The 15,427-nt window shown below is 37.4% G+C and overlaps 1 protein-coding gene across 2 annotated transcripts in view; it reads right to left on the bottom strand.

The window, feature by feature from the left end:
• LOC137176998 (double-stranded RNA-specific editase 1-like) overlaps positions 1-15,427 on the bottom strand; it is a 73,429-nt gene that overhangs the window by 34,501 nt on the left and 23,501 nt on the right. For both annotated transcript variants that reach the window (XM_067583070.1, XM_067583071.1), the window contains one exon: positions 9,770-9,819. The gene's annotated coding sequence lies outside the window, so the exon portion shown is untranslated. The remainder of the gene's footprint in view (positions 1-9,769; positions 9,820-15,427) is intronic.

A 15,427-nucleotide genomic window follows, 5' to 3' on the forward strand; every position in this document is an offset into this window, starting at 1 on the left:
GTATACCCACCCACTACAGGCACTGATTCTGTGGGTGCACAGGAGCTCGAGCACCCATGAGGAAATCATTCTGCAGGGCAGCCACAAAATATCAGAAGAATAATAATATTACCCAATCAAGATAAAGGATTGGATATTATGTCAGATTAACTTTAAGGTAAAGTAAGTAAGTTTATTTTTATTGCGTCTTTCTAGATCAGACATCACAAAGTGTTTCACAATCAAAGACTAAAGCACGAGACGAGAAGTAAAAGTATAAAAAGAGTCTAAACGAGGTTTTTAAAAGATGTCCATTCCTATATTTTACAGTCATCTTGGAACTTCTGACCACTCAGTGGTTTCATACAGTGATATAAAACTCCTTATTTTGCATAATCTTTTCAATCACAGCGGGGGATGCAGGTTAAACAAACACACAATAACTTTAAATCAGTAACAGATCTTGTCCATTAACAACCAGACCCTCTGAAAAAGAGATTTAGGTTTTTAGAGGGGACATATTCAGCTTTTTGTGATTTTCTGTTTTTTATATATAGTTATGATGTTGGATATTAAACATGGTCAAAGTTTCAAAACTTGAAGTTAACATATGTAGAAATGTTCCCTGCAAGTCAAAATCCAGGGCTTCCACCTGCTCTAACACTTTGTTTGCAACGTTTTTTCAACCTTGCAGATGAGCTAACATTATCGTTGCACATACCCATAAACAGCCATCTGCTCCATAGCCTTGGTTGCTAAGGTTGTTGCTAAGGTTTTTGCATGTGTTGTTTACATTGTTCACTCTCATATTTCAGATCAGATTCCGGCTCGAACATGTACGGATGTATTTGAGAAGTTGACATTTTGAGAAAGAAAAAGTAGTGTAATCTTGCTACTATAGTTTGTTTCATGGTTTGTTGATGCAGCCTCCAGAGCCGCCGAAAGTCTGCTGAGGGGCAGCTTCCTGAAGCTAACCAATCAGAACAGAGTGGGCTCATTGGGAGGGGGGACTTAAAGAGACAGGAGCTAAAACAACCTGTTTCAGACAAAGGCTGAACTGAGGGGCTGCATAAAGGGTCGGTAAGAGTTAAATATGAAGATTTTTGAACTGTAAATCATACAAAGATATTCCACTAGAGCCCCACATTTAAAATATAGACCTGTTAAAGTGCAGAATATGTCCCCTTTAATAAAACACCATATGGACACAGGAAGAAGCTTTAGAGACCTGAAGTGAGCAGTGACAGAAACACCAGTGTCTGGATGAAATCTGCTGTATGGTCAATCACATTACTTTGGATCGGTATATTGGAGGCTATTTAAACAGAGTTCAGTAATGTGTGTATGTGGGAGTGTGAGCGTGTCCCAACAGCAAAACGAACAAACTTTTATTTGCAATTGTTTTACTTGGTTGGTGGCAGTCTGGCTGTTTTGGCTGATATTACAATATATTACAGTGTATGGTAAAGTGACTGTTTAGCCTTAAAAGTATTAATATCTCCTGTTAGAAGACTTTTAAATGCTGACTGATATGCATTTTGCTGTTTCCATTGTTAATAAAGTACTAAGAAAGTTGTATTGAAATCTTTCATGTCAGTGAAAATAAAGGTTTTGCACTGACACTGAGGTATTCTACTTGTGTCATCCTGCCTCCTGCCTGTATCCGTTTAATACTTTGGTGACTCATTGTGTTCTTGACTGTGCTGAAGGGAGGTGCAGGACACAGCAGGGGTTCTGTCAGTACAGATTAAGTATTAGCAGTGATACTACTAGATGGAGTGGAAGTAGGGGTAACTTCTAAATTTTTTAGGAGGTAATTCTGTACATATTTTAAATAACAATGAGCTAAGACTGTTATTATTTGGTGTGTTTTCCTGAAGACACCATCTGCGCTCAGTATAAAGCATGTGATAACTGGTTGGTGATGTCTGAATACTTTAAAGTATTGAAGCTAATCCGTTCTCTGGTTCTCAGTCAGTCTTCTGAGCTTTAATAAGAGTCCGACTTCAAACGAGCTATGACTTTCTATCAGCTTTTATTACAAACTGACTGAGTTTCAAATCAAACCTGTGATGCTCAAAGTCAGTTTCAAACCCAGCTAGCCTCAAATGTAATTTCTTTGTGCCTGTTATTTTTGGGGTTTTATCAGCTCAGAATAATAAGGATCTATCGGGGTATCATGCAGTTCATCATCATCATATCATGTTGTTCTTCCGTCATGAACGATCAATCGAGCCATTTTATGATTTAAGGATAAAATTAACTTCAAACACAGACCGTCTACTTTACTTTTTATCCAACAGTGTTTCCACTTCCCAAACCCTCAATGAAGGTCAAAATAATCAGTCTGTCTTGTATTGGACCAGTGGACAAAGTTGTCATTTTAAACACTAAGGAAGGGACAATGATGTTGTAAAGATGTTACATGCATATTAATCTTTACAGAAGGTGGAAAAAATCATTCTGGAAAAAGAAAAGAAGCACAGTTACACCTCTTAAAGATGTTTAAAATACTCTTTAACTATGGGAAGATGAAGTTAACTTTGGCCGTGATATTTCAAGCAAAGCCAAGTTGTTTACTTCAAGGGCTCAGTCGAACCGGGATGTCAGAGGAGGCTGACGATGCTGCAGTTCACACAAGAAAGTAAGTAGAGATTTCACCAGTTGATCTGCAAACATCAGGATCAAGACTGATTGACACAATATTTTGATCAGTATTGGCTCAATTCATCCCCATCCACCTCCAATCACTAAAGTGGTTAAACTGCACTTGAACTTGCAGCTGTTCAAATCTTGTCGAAGACATCACTATCATCACACATCCACACTGACAGACATATATAATACAGTAAACGCTATAGGGAAGGGGAGTTTTGATACAGGCTATATTTACTTAACTCAGATCTCTTCAGCTGTTAACACGTACTTGCTTAAGGCTGTTGTATTACAGTATGAAACCACAAATTTATTAGTATATATCAAATTGCTCAGACGCAAGTTAGAGCTAAAACAACTTAGGTAGAACATTCTTAGCCAACCATGTCTCCCAAAAATTATGTTATTTTGCTTTTTTTTTGCAAAACTAAAAACTTTTTATGGTTAAATTTAGGCACTGGCAACACTTTTTAAACCTTCCTTTTCGTCAGACTTTAATATTGGACACTGACTCACAGTAATCTCACAGAGAGGCACACCTACTATGACCAAGACGGTCTCTGAGGAGAGGCTGAGCTAAAAAAAAAAAGATTCATTGTCTAAACATCTCCGTCATTTGGGATCAGAAACAACATTTCTTTAAGAGGAGAGTGGTCTGATGTCAGATTTGCTCTCTTGCAGCAAATTATATAATCAAGACACCCAGAGTAATGACATAAGGAAATGACTGAATGATCAAAGGATAAGGATGATGTTATTCTGTATTTTTGTTATTCAACGAATCCCACGAAAAGATCCAAACCAACAATGTGTTAGTCCGTCTCTCAGTACTTTCTGACTTTCTGGCTCTCAGCTCCAAGCCCACTGGTTCCTACTGAAGACATAAATCTTAAAAAAAAAAAAAAAAACTCCTCACAAATATATAGTGTCATTTTCAAAAAAGACTGGGTAATTTACTAAAACAGCTGGTCGCTGTAGTTTTTAACAAACATTATACAAACAGGAGGAAATAGTGTGTTTTGTTGGGGACTATTTTCAGCAGTGGATGAATCCACATTTTGGTGCTCTAGTGAGTGTTTCTGGCAGCAGGACGGTGTGTGTGGAACTGAAAAAATAAACCACTGTGTGTGTGTTCATGATAATGAAGGAACATGTCACTCAGTGCAGCAGTGTGGCTCACTGACTTGTTTTTAATAGTTTTTGGACAACAATGGGGCTCTATGGCACAGAGGAATGAGATATATCAGGCTTAGATACACACACAATACTTGTTAGTAGATCAATTCACATGATTTGTTGGCAATAAGGAAAATATAGAATATCACCTGCCATATACTTTAAAATTGCATCCTTTTTGTATTTTAACTAACAAAGTTTTGTTAAAACTTATGATTCATCACAAGTATATAGCATGATTTACACTTGAACTAAAATTATTTTGTGCTATTGCCATGATTAAGCATGTTCAAAAGTTTGGATAGCATTTTCTCAGTATTAATGGTTACAGGGCAAACATGAAAAACAAACCACTGAAAGAGCAAAGAAAAAAAGTAAAGAACCACTGAGATGAGAGATTAGATATTTCAGAGTTTATGTACAACTCAGTCAGCACAACATTAAGTATCAGACAACAAGCAGCTCAAAAACAGACCAATCACTTTCAAACAGTCTCAGAGATTCACCTGACCGTCCCCATGATGACAATAAAACCATACTATCCATGAAGCAAAACTAACACAACAGCGCTGTGTTTCACTCTGCCTCTAACACAGCATCAGACTCACAGACAGCAGCAGGTACACATCATACCTTTGCGTTCAGAGCGTTTCTTTCTCCTCCTCTTGAACCTGCGGCGGATCAGGCAGTAGTAGGCTGCTGCCGTCTGAGAGCTGTCCAGCAGCAGAGCCATGGCTCAGGCTCAGAGACGCTGATCTGTCCCCTCAGCTACCCTGCGGGGTCTGATGTGTCCTCACTCTCTGCCTAACGCCAAGTATAGACACAGAGTGTGCCTATACAACTTTGGACAGAGATGGGAGGGAGGGGGTGGGTGGAGGAGGGGCAGCCAGTCTACCATGAAGAAGGCAGGGAGCTGTTGGCACATTGACTCGGTGTGGTTAAATGGCTGTCAAATAAATGGGCTGGGATGTCTCCTCCTCCCTCCATCCCTCCTCTGTCAGCCTCTCCTCTCACCCCCCCACATCCCCCACCCCACCACACACTCTAAAAACCACACTGTGATGAATGACACAAGTATTTAAAGTAGCTGTTAAAGTGCTAAGTACAAGGAAAAACAGCCGGTGCTGTACGGGAAACACTACTTGTCATAGTGGATAAAACAATATAAACACCATCAAACATCAATCTGTCTTTGTCACTGACCACAATCTGTCCACTGACTGGCGTCCAGATGTCTGGTTAGGTTCATTATCTTGCCTAGTATTTAATTAGATAATAGTACCTGATTTAAGCCAATTTTAGACTATTTTATTTGGGAAAGTTCTTGTACAGCTTCTTGTGTTTGCAAATTCAGTGTTTGAAAACTTCAGCTAATTTCGTTCTTCTTTAAACTCCCCTCCAGACATATCTTAAGACATAAAAATACTTTTTCTTAAATAATAATTTCTGTCTGATATAGTTATTCCACGAAAACTTTCAATTAATTAACTGCTGGACACAAGATGTCTCCTACTTAACAAGTTCAAGTTTCCACATCACACTTGTTTAAACTGGAGCACTATTGGCTCCAAACTAGTAGTGATGTCACAAATCCTGCTTGTAGATACGCGCCTTAAACTGAGATTTAAGGTGAGCACAGAGAAACTTTCCTCCTTCAGCAGATGAATGTGAAAACAAACTCTGCACATTCATCATTCTGCACAGAGCAGAGCTCAAACATCCAATATGAAGGAACGAAAAGACAAACACATTTCTGAGTGGAGGAGGACCTCAGAGTAAAGTACTAATACCAAAACTTTACTTTGTTCAGCTATTTAAAAAAGTAAAGTTTTGGTATTAGTACAGAAACAATAGAAAGATGTCTGGCAACAAAACTATGAATGCTATGAAGCTTTACATTACTGTATGTAATACAATACACCTGTTACTTTATCATAATGATAATGATCACAAGTATTACAGTTGAGTAAATCTGCATTAAAAACTATGCTAAAGATAAATGTCAGCCCGAATGCTTCATGAAAATGACCTACAGCACTTCCTCCATGAGTACATTATTAAGCTTGTTATTTCAGTGGACTTCTTGTATGCACCAATGAAATTACATATCCAGTGGAGAGCCACTTCACTTGGTGGATACTGGTGCAATACAATACAATCAACAAAAAAGTCAAACATGAATCACCATCTGTCTCTGGTAGATGATTGGCTCTCATAGAACACTGCAAAATATAATCCTGTTATATATATATATATATATATATATATATATATATATATATATATATATATATATATATATATATATAATATATATATATATATATATATATATATATGGTACATTTACATCCAATGTGTGGTAAAATTTCACATCATTTTACACACACTTCACATTTTTGAAAAATATTGTTGAGTGTCTATAAATGTACAGTTAATGGCATTTTTTTAGATTTTCCTGCCATCAATTTACAATCAAATTCTATAATTCCTAAAACAGTCAATCTTTCTTTTAAAAATAAGGTCAACACTTGTTATTCTACAGCATGGCTGTATTTTTGCTGTATTTTCCCAAAAAACATATAAACCCCAAGAGAAAAAAAACAAAAAAAAGAATGAGCAGTTAGCAGCACAGTGCTTTAATGTGTAGAGAAAAGTAGATCTCAGTTGGATGTAGACAGCTCTTGCATGTCAACGCGTGACTAGCACCGATAGGGGAGTTATATAATCCATTTTGCTGTCCAGAGAACATTAGAGAACATTAGGCAACGTGATTGTTGGAACTGGCAGTTTGTATGGGTTAACAGTTAGCCTAGCTTGAACACCTCCGCGCTTGCCCCGCTTCCACGTCCTGTTGCGCCACTTTCGATGTTTCCTCACCAGCACAGCTCCAGGCGAGACTGTGGTCTACTTTGGGTCCACTGGGTGTAGCAAACAAAGCGCGCTCAGCTGATTTAGCTTCCAGCCAGTATTTCTCATAGCAAAAGTCTTTGTTACAAATGTCCGAAAGAAACTGACGACCATAGACATATTTCCCTTGCAATCCACACGATGACACAGACGTAGACGTAGACGTAGACAAAGACAATGCAATGTCTGAACTAGGAGAGACCGCCTTAAATGTTGGTCGCATCGCCATCACACCAGTTCATGGAGAGAGAGAGAAAGAATGCCACCATCAAGGAGCCCTTCATTTCTCTGCTTGTCTTCACAAATAACTCTTCTGTTAGCTTCCTCAGTGCAGTTTCTCCTTTGGAATGTTGGTAACAGTGGCAAGTAGCAGTTAGCAGTTGACAGCTAGCTGTTTTGATTTTAAAAATATATCCAAAGATGATATCTCCTCTTCTGTTCTTGTTTATCAATGATGTTGCCTCTTCTTTAGAGTCTATAATAATATATATAGTATAGTATATATAGTCAATAATGTATAATAGTCCGTATAATATATTTCTTTTGTATAATAAAATTACAATGAACCTAAGAGCTGGAACCAACTTCATTGTCTGCTCCCCTCTACTACTCATCATTATCTACCTTGTACTAACATACTGACATTTTTTAAAATCTTTTTAATATCTTTTGAATGGTTTCTTGTTTGTTTTAATGTTTTATGCTGTACTTCCATCCATTACCTAGAGCACTTTGACTGCCTTATTGCTTATTTTAATTGTAATTGGATCAAAAGCAGATTGCTGATGAACAATGTGAGCACTGTAATTATTTATTGCTACAGACCTTTATTTGTTTCTAATAAAGGAGACACGTTATGGTCTGATTATCGTAATTAGGTCTGAAAGGGCCTTTACATGGATCATTTGGAGAAGTAGGGGCATTACAATGTAGGACAGTTTGAAAGCCAACACTGCCCCCATGTGAGCCCAATTGAAACCACAACACAGTTGAGTAGACACTTGCAGCACTTTGTCGTCATTACAAAAGGTATTATGATAATGAGTTTTATTGCTATAATTGCTGGAGAAATTAAGATTAAACTTTAAATGATCCCCTGGGGAAACAGAGTACACTTTGAAGAGAAGCACAGGTGTAACTAATGATATTAATAATGGCTGCTTTCAATTTAGGTGTTCCAGTTCCAGGGCTCTGGTCTTGGAGCTGGGAGCCAGGCTCACTGTTACACCTGTGTTTTTCCTGCTATGACAAGGCACAAAGGTCTGCAAAGAGAAAGGTTGTAAGATATAACCCTAACCCTAAACATAATGGTATAAATATATAAGGATGCCTCTCCACTCATACATGCAGGTTTGAACAGCCTTTCCTCAATGTGTTCATTCATTCATTCATTCATGTATTCACAACCAGAGCAGTGTCAGTTAGACCTACATGGTCACTATCACATTCTGCATTTTCTTCTTTACTATTGTACACCACACTAATCATCTTAATAAGCTCCTTCTCAAGTGAATTTTGTTCAGTTGAGTTGGAAGAAATCCTGCCTAATGTTACTATTTGGTACAAAGAGCCCCTTAATACATTCCCTATTCATCAATTAATGTTTCAGAGAGGAATGGCAGACTGCAACAGTGTTTGCAGTTCTCTTATCATTTTTCACCTAAAGACTTGAAACCTGTTTTATTAAAAAATCATTATACACTCCATTATGGATGTGGATGTAGACAGCTCTGCAGACGGAAGATGCCTTGCAGTCCTGTACATACTGCATCTGATGACTGTGTAAACGTCTTTCATACACGTCAGACCCTCATGGTTAGGTGGATGTATAATTTTCCCTTTAAGAGGACAGTATGTCCTAGGCTGAAGGAGGCCTCATTAAAAAAGGAAATACATATATCAAAACTAGGGGTGGAAGGAGGAAGGAGGAAAACCGGTGGAGATGTGGAGTGAACAAGAATGCCTCTTTAATATGTCCTCCCATTTGTACCATGGTAGAGTAGAGAAGGAAAAAAGTGGACAGAAATTGCTACAGCCCTGGTTTTTCCGAACAAACCACTGCACACACAAGGGCAGCTGCGGCCAGAAGCTGCTTCTGTTTCTACTTCATTGTTCAACAGTTTTTCTTCTTGTAAAGTTCCACCAAGAGCAGGATGGGAGATAATCTCAAAAGAAATCTAGTTGTAGTCTTGCAAATAGTGACCCTACAAGATCCCCAGTCTTTGCATCTGTGACTAAAAACTCATGACTTATGACACATTTTGTTTAGATGTAAGAGGGTGTCGACTTAAGTCTTTTCAAAGTCTTCTAGTGTATGGTAGGCATTAGATACACCCAACTTCAACCTGAGCTCTAATGAACCAGAGTGAGAACACTTGTGTACTTGTACAGCTGACTGTGGCCACAGGGTGGTGCTACTGAGGCCTGTTTCTACAGTATTCTCCTGAAGTAAAATATATGGATTTTTATCAGCAAATTAGTGCAGCAACTTTTATCTGTTCATTTTAACTCTCATTCAGTTCTGATAAATCTAAATTGTCAAATTCCAATTGAACATTATTGCAAGTTTGGTATCAGCCAAAGCCATAGAGGCAATTTTCCAGCAATCCAGCAATTTTATATATTCAGTTTACAAGCCACGGTTCGGTTTGTACTTGTGACAACAGTTGTATGTATAATGTATATTGTCTTCTGTGGAGCTTTGTCAAGCTTGAAAATAACCCTGATGATGTCATAGTGATGTCATCAGAGACTATATTTATAACAGAAAGCCTGTGTTACAAACAGGAGGTGTGGAGTTTGAAAAATATACATTTATAAGGTAGGTCAGCAGGTCTAATGATTAGATTCTATTGAGTTGCATGGGAAATGTAGGCTCCAGAGTTTCTGGAGTCGACCCATACTAAAGGATTTCTCTCGGCCTCTGCTGCTTTGATTTTGATCATTCTTTTTGTAATCTCTTGTGAGACTGCCAGCTTCACAGTAATGTAATACTAAACTGCTGGAGAGCCATTTTAATAAGGAAATAAGCAATAAGCAGTCAACCAACCTGGTTTATGTTGGCTTCAGGGACTTGGAGGACTTTACCAATATTGTGCTCTGAAATAAAAAGAGACAAAAAAACTGTTAATTTGATGATGCAAATTGTATTCCGCAGACTACTATAATATTCAATGTGTTGCACTGCAAACTGATAGAAGACATAGTGATGTGAAAGGATGAGAGCAGCAGGTAAAAGGTTATATGGGATCAATATTAAGTATGATAATCTCTGATATAGTTATAATGCAGTCCGATTGATTACATATTCATTGATAATATTCAAATCCAAAGACATTGACTATCAGCACAAAATCAGCACGCTCAACATTTAAATATCTCTATCTGCGTCAGTAAAACCTGAGATTACAGTGAGCAGCCTGTAGGTGGAGCTGCAGTACTTTCCATCCACACACTGCGAGGCAGCAGATTGGAGTGATATTCCATCTTCCTACACTGTTCCCTCTCCTCCCACTCTTCTATGCATCTTAACATTCATCACAGCTGAAGGAGCTTATTAGGAAGAATCGGCTTCCAATGTTTCAACATACAAGAGGAAGCTATGCAGTCAGTACATGATCTGACTGAGTGGATGTGGCCTGACAAGCAGATAGCACACACACACACACACAGAAAAATAATATTAAAAGATTAGAATTACATGATACTCTGACTGCAACTTTGAAACCATCAGGGTGTCACAAAATTTCTTTTAATCAGTTCATTCAGTTTAATCAAGTCAAAGAAAAGACTTTAATGTCTATTTGGGAGAAATTCTGTATTTAAATACTGTGATTTTACACATATTTCAGTTGAATCTCATTACTGTAATGACTAATGAGAATGAACATCATAGAACTGGGACACTAGAGTCATTGTTTGAGTCAGGGTATCTTTTGTTGTTCGGCCAAGGACAGCCCTAAACACAGTACGGGACAATGACTTAAAGCTCAGAATACTCAGCTCCTACCCCTCTGCAAGGCAAAGAGAGGGGTCAGGTGATACCCGGTGGAAAAGGTGCAGGGTCTGATGTTGGGGACCTTGATAGCAAAAACTGGCAAAGGTTATGAGTACATCTCCCAACTGGCTGAGAGTGCTTTTAGTGAGCTGGAGGATATAAGGGTAAAGGATGTTTGTGATGCTCTGTGGCCACCAACACTGGTATGGAAGTCTAGAGCTGCCAGTAGTAAAATTAAGTAATTTATTTAAATTGAAATTTCATTCATGATTTAAAATGTCAATATTCATTTTACAGTTCATGTTTAAAATGCATCACTACTGCCAAAATTCAAATTTAAATGAAAACTCCATTAATAAATCATTTCCAAAGCATAACATTGGCAATGAATGCGAAATGTACTTTTCATTTACATTTTCAAATTGGCAGTGTGCAACCTGAATTTGAAAATCAAATTGCAAACGTAACTTCGGCAGTTTCCTAATGGCAGGACTGTCCCAGGCCACTTGTGTGCAATCTGTTAAAATCAACCATCAAAACCACTGAGTGGAATATAACATCTACTGGCCATAACTAAAACCACCGAACTGAGGGAATACGTTGCTTTTTCACTGCAGTAAGAAAAAATCCATACCATCACAGCCCTACCATTAAGACTTACTTTTCTGGATGTTGTTTTTCTTTTTTTTTTTTTTTTGTTCTGTTTATTTTTTGTTTTTTTCTGACCTGCTCATGCAATATTCAGGTTATTTGTGTCTGGATGAATAATAAAGATTATGGCAGTGTTGCATGCTCTGGAGTACACTGAAAATGAATTTCCACCATCTTTTTAATTTGTCAACTAGTATTTAATTTGTGGCAGAAAATAGTGAAAGGAAAATCATACATTGTGAGAATGTAAATACTATTTAAATTTGATAAAATGATTTCATTTAAATATTGGCAGCCCCTTTCCTCTATATAACTGGACCTACTAAACAATAGATGGATGGATGTATTAAGACCATCCAATAAGAATCATGTCAGTGCGACTAGGCTGGTTACTCATCCAAAAATTAAGCAGAAAACAGCAAGCAAAGTTACTTAAATTTACCTTTAATACATAAAGGCTGTGTTCATTAGAGGTGAATGTTTTTGAAGTAGATACTTAAATTAAAGACATTTTAAAGTATTTTTAAGTATTTAAAAACTACCTTTTACTGTAGCCCTAAAACTAACAAGCCCTACATTTGGGCTTTTATTTCCACCCGGGTTAGAACCTACAGACAATAAACAATAAACCCATTGAAACACAATGAATGGACCACTTTTCCACCCCTGATACACTCCTACATCCCTAAAATTATAGAAAGAATGTGTGCTGCTTAGTTTGGACTGCGGAACAGACTTGCACTAGACCTGAAACAATACACACAATCACCATCTGGAGAACTACTGTCCTCCTCTCCAACACTAATACAAGCTTCAGCAAATGAGTTCAACAGCACTGTAATCAGATTTACCCAAATCAAAGAAAACTATCCCAGCCAGGGTTGTGATTAAGTCAAGCCTCAGATTTTAATCAAAGAAAATGTCAAGAGGGAGCAAATTTGGACTGTTTGGACAAGGACACACAAAAAAAACAAAAAAAAACAGCAGTGGGGGCCAAAGCCGTGGTGAATGACAGAGTAAACACAGGCTTCAGCAGCGGTGACTCGTTTTCCTGTCAATTGCACAACACCAGCACAATTACATTCACATCATTTGCTGTTCCTTTTCTCAGTTTAAAATAATTGTGTTTACTGCTTTTGGTCACTTTCAACAGCTACAAATCTAAGAGTCGATTCATTATTTTTCTGTAGTGTTTGTTTGAATGTACAGTACAAAGACCCCTAAACTGAGGAGTCTGGATCAGATGCATCAGAGGAAGACAAAGCCGAGCCAAAGATACATTTCCAGTCAAGTATCTGAATTCAACATGTCCTCAATGTCAATCACAAAGCACTTCAAATCCTGTGAAGAGGAGACAAACTGTGTCTCTTCCTGACAGTGTCTCTCTCTCTCTCTCACACACACACACACACACACACACACACACACACACACACACACACAAAAAAAAAAAAAAACCCTCAGATGATAGGGGTGTTATTTAGTTTACTGAGTGGCAGCTTCATTGACAAGGTCAGAGTGACAGTGAAAGTGAAGATGTGATTATATCATAACCACCCCCTAAACCATATATCAAATATATTGTAATAATATTTTAATATTCATCAAGGCAAAGGTCATAAAACAAAAAGTGTTATTTTGTTTTTCTGAATATTAATTTTTAATTAACTGGTAATAAAATATTCAAAACACGATCAGCTTCCAGGTGCGCAGCTCTACTGCTCCTGACCCTGTGCTCACTATTGTATGTTTTTATACTTTTCTATACTGTACATGTTTTTGTCGACTGTTTTAACAAACCTAAGTGGTTGCATTTTCAGCCGCTAGGAACTTTTATGCATTCTGCATTTTTTTATAATGATATTGACTGTGTGTGTCTTCATTGTTTTCATTGTTATTGTTTTTTTATTGTGTTGTTTTTAAATGGTGATGCAAAGAAAAGATTCCTGCCGTCATGGGATAATAAAGTTCTATTCTATTTAGAAGATATTATCTCGAAGAATTGTTTGGTTGATTCAGGCATACTTTCCGACTTTGCACAAGTGAATGACCCACAGTGCAGTTACACTGTGTGACATTAAAACAGCAATGAGAGTGGAATTTCCTGCAGGCGCAAACTGTACTCATAAAAGATGAATAATAAAAACTTGATTTCAGCACCAGGAGCTGTCCACAGTTCTGTTAAACAGAACACAACATCGCATCAGTTCTCAACTCTCTCAACATGAAAAAAGTTGATTGATAAATGATACATTAGCATTCTTTCACATTGGCATTTACATCACTTTCATACATTTCTATCAGTAGTAATTTTTTTAAATAACCAACAATAAACCTAAACCTTAAATGTTTTAATGTTGTTGTTGTTAATAGTAACTTAACAATAAGAAAAACACACTTCTGAATTTTGAGTTAAACATTCACTGAACTGAATGGGAAAAAATGAGTTGAGCTAACACTGGCCTTTAGAACAGCTTCAGCAAGAAATGCAGTAAAAGTTGAAAATGTATTATTTGGGAACAGGCCTGCCATGCAGAAGTGCAAAATACATGTTTAAATTTGATTAAACAGAAGAGTGGATTTCACGAAAATGTACGCTCTGTGCATCAATATTACTAATCGACCTGAAATACAACACCATATTTTAATATGCTGTAAGCATTGATCCACAGGGATCACTAAAAGGCTGGTGTTGATCTACCTCACTGTCACAGTGTTTGGCTTTCACTTTCACTTTTGTTTGACTCTGCTGCAACACATCATGAGTTCACAGAGAAAGGCAACTTCTGGTAATAACTGTATGTAGAAATCCAACATTCCTGCGGTTCAAGTGTCTGTGAAGTAAACTGTCCTCTATCTTTGGAGGTTGCTTGGCAAAGAAGTAACAAGGCATTTGTCTAACTGAAACCGTTGTTTACTGAAGCAGTCCATCAGATGGCCTTTGGCGTCATGAGGAGAAATTCCCACGATGCTTCTTAGATGCAGCCAATGGGTGAATGATCAGTCAGTAAATGACCATTTTAGTGTTCTCATGTGAGAGGAATGGATTCTGAAAGTGAACTTAGAACATCATGGGGCACCAAGCTATCATAAACCATAATCAAATTATTTTATGGTTTACCACTTTATAACATACATGACCTCATTTTGTTATAGCAACCAATAACGCCCCAAAATCCCAACTAAGAATTTCTGTAAACCTAGGCAGCAATGATGTTATCTTTCATTGCAAAAATCACCAGTTAAACAGTAGAAATACATGTTCACATTACAAAGAAATGGAGACTACATTAGCATGTGTTTGATTGGCCAATGCAGTGCCTTGCTGGACAACACTGCATTTTATTCCAGGCGCCCACTGCACCCTCTGCAGTGCTGTTGTCTGTCTGAACATGACCTCATTGACAAAATAGGTCTTTTCTTTTTTGTCCTAAAAAACAACCTATTTTACTTTTTTTCTGCTGATTCGGCTGAGACAAAAAGCGTTTCTGATATATCCCCAAAGACCCTTTTCTTCATTCAAATAACACAGACCTGCCAACCCTGGACAATTTTTTTGAGTACCACTTTGGCGACCTAGATGCGAACCACTGCTGTTCGCATGATGAGTTATTGTGCATAATCTACACAGATACGCATTACAGTATATTGTTTGCATACATGAGGCATACATGCATGTCATGCAGACAAAAAAGTGAGGGATGCAGTGATATGAAAATTCTTGATACCATTAACAGATTGTTTACAAAAATATCTGCAGATGTCAGTACTGTTAGTTGGTCATTTATGTCTGTTTGTCCATCTGTTTTTCACTTGCCTAAACAAAGCTTACCAAGGAACACAATTTCACTGAGGCTACAAACTAAACTACCACTACTGCTGCATTTATATAGTTTCTATTGTTTACAACTCCACAATAATCTGGAAATAAATAATAATGATTTTCAGCTAATTTGAAAAGATGACAATGTAGCTATAAAACCCAAACTAGCTTAAACAGGCTATTTTGTGGCTACGCTGAAATAAATATTTAAGAGCTGGTTAATACAATTGTTCTCA

Source organism: Thunnus thynnus, chromosome 24 (genome assembly GCF_963924715.1).
Source record: "Thunnus thynnus chromosome 24, fThuThy2.1, whole genome shotgun sequence".
In the NCBI taxonomy this organism is placed as follows: Eukaryota; Metazoa; Chordata; class Actinopteri; order Scombriformes; family Scombridae; genus Thunnus; species Thunnus thynnus.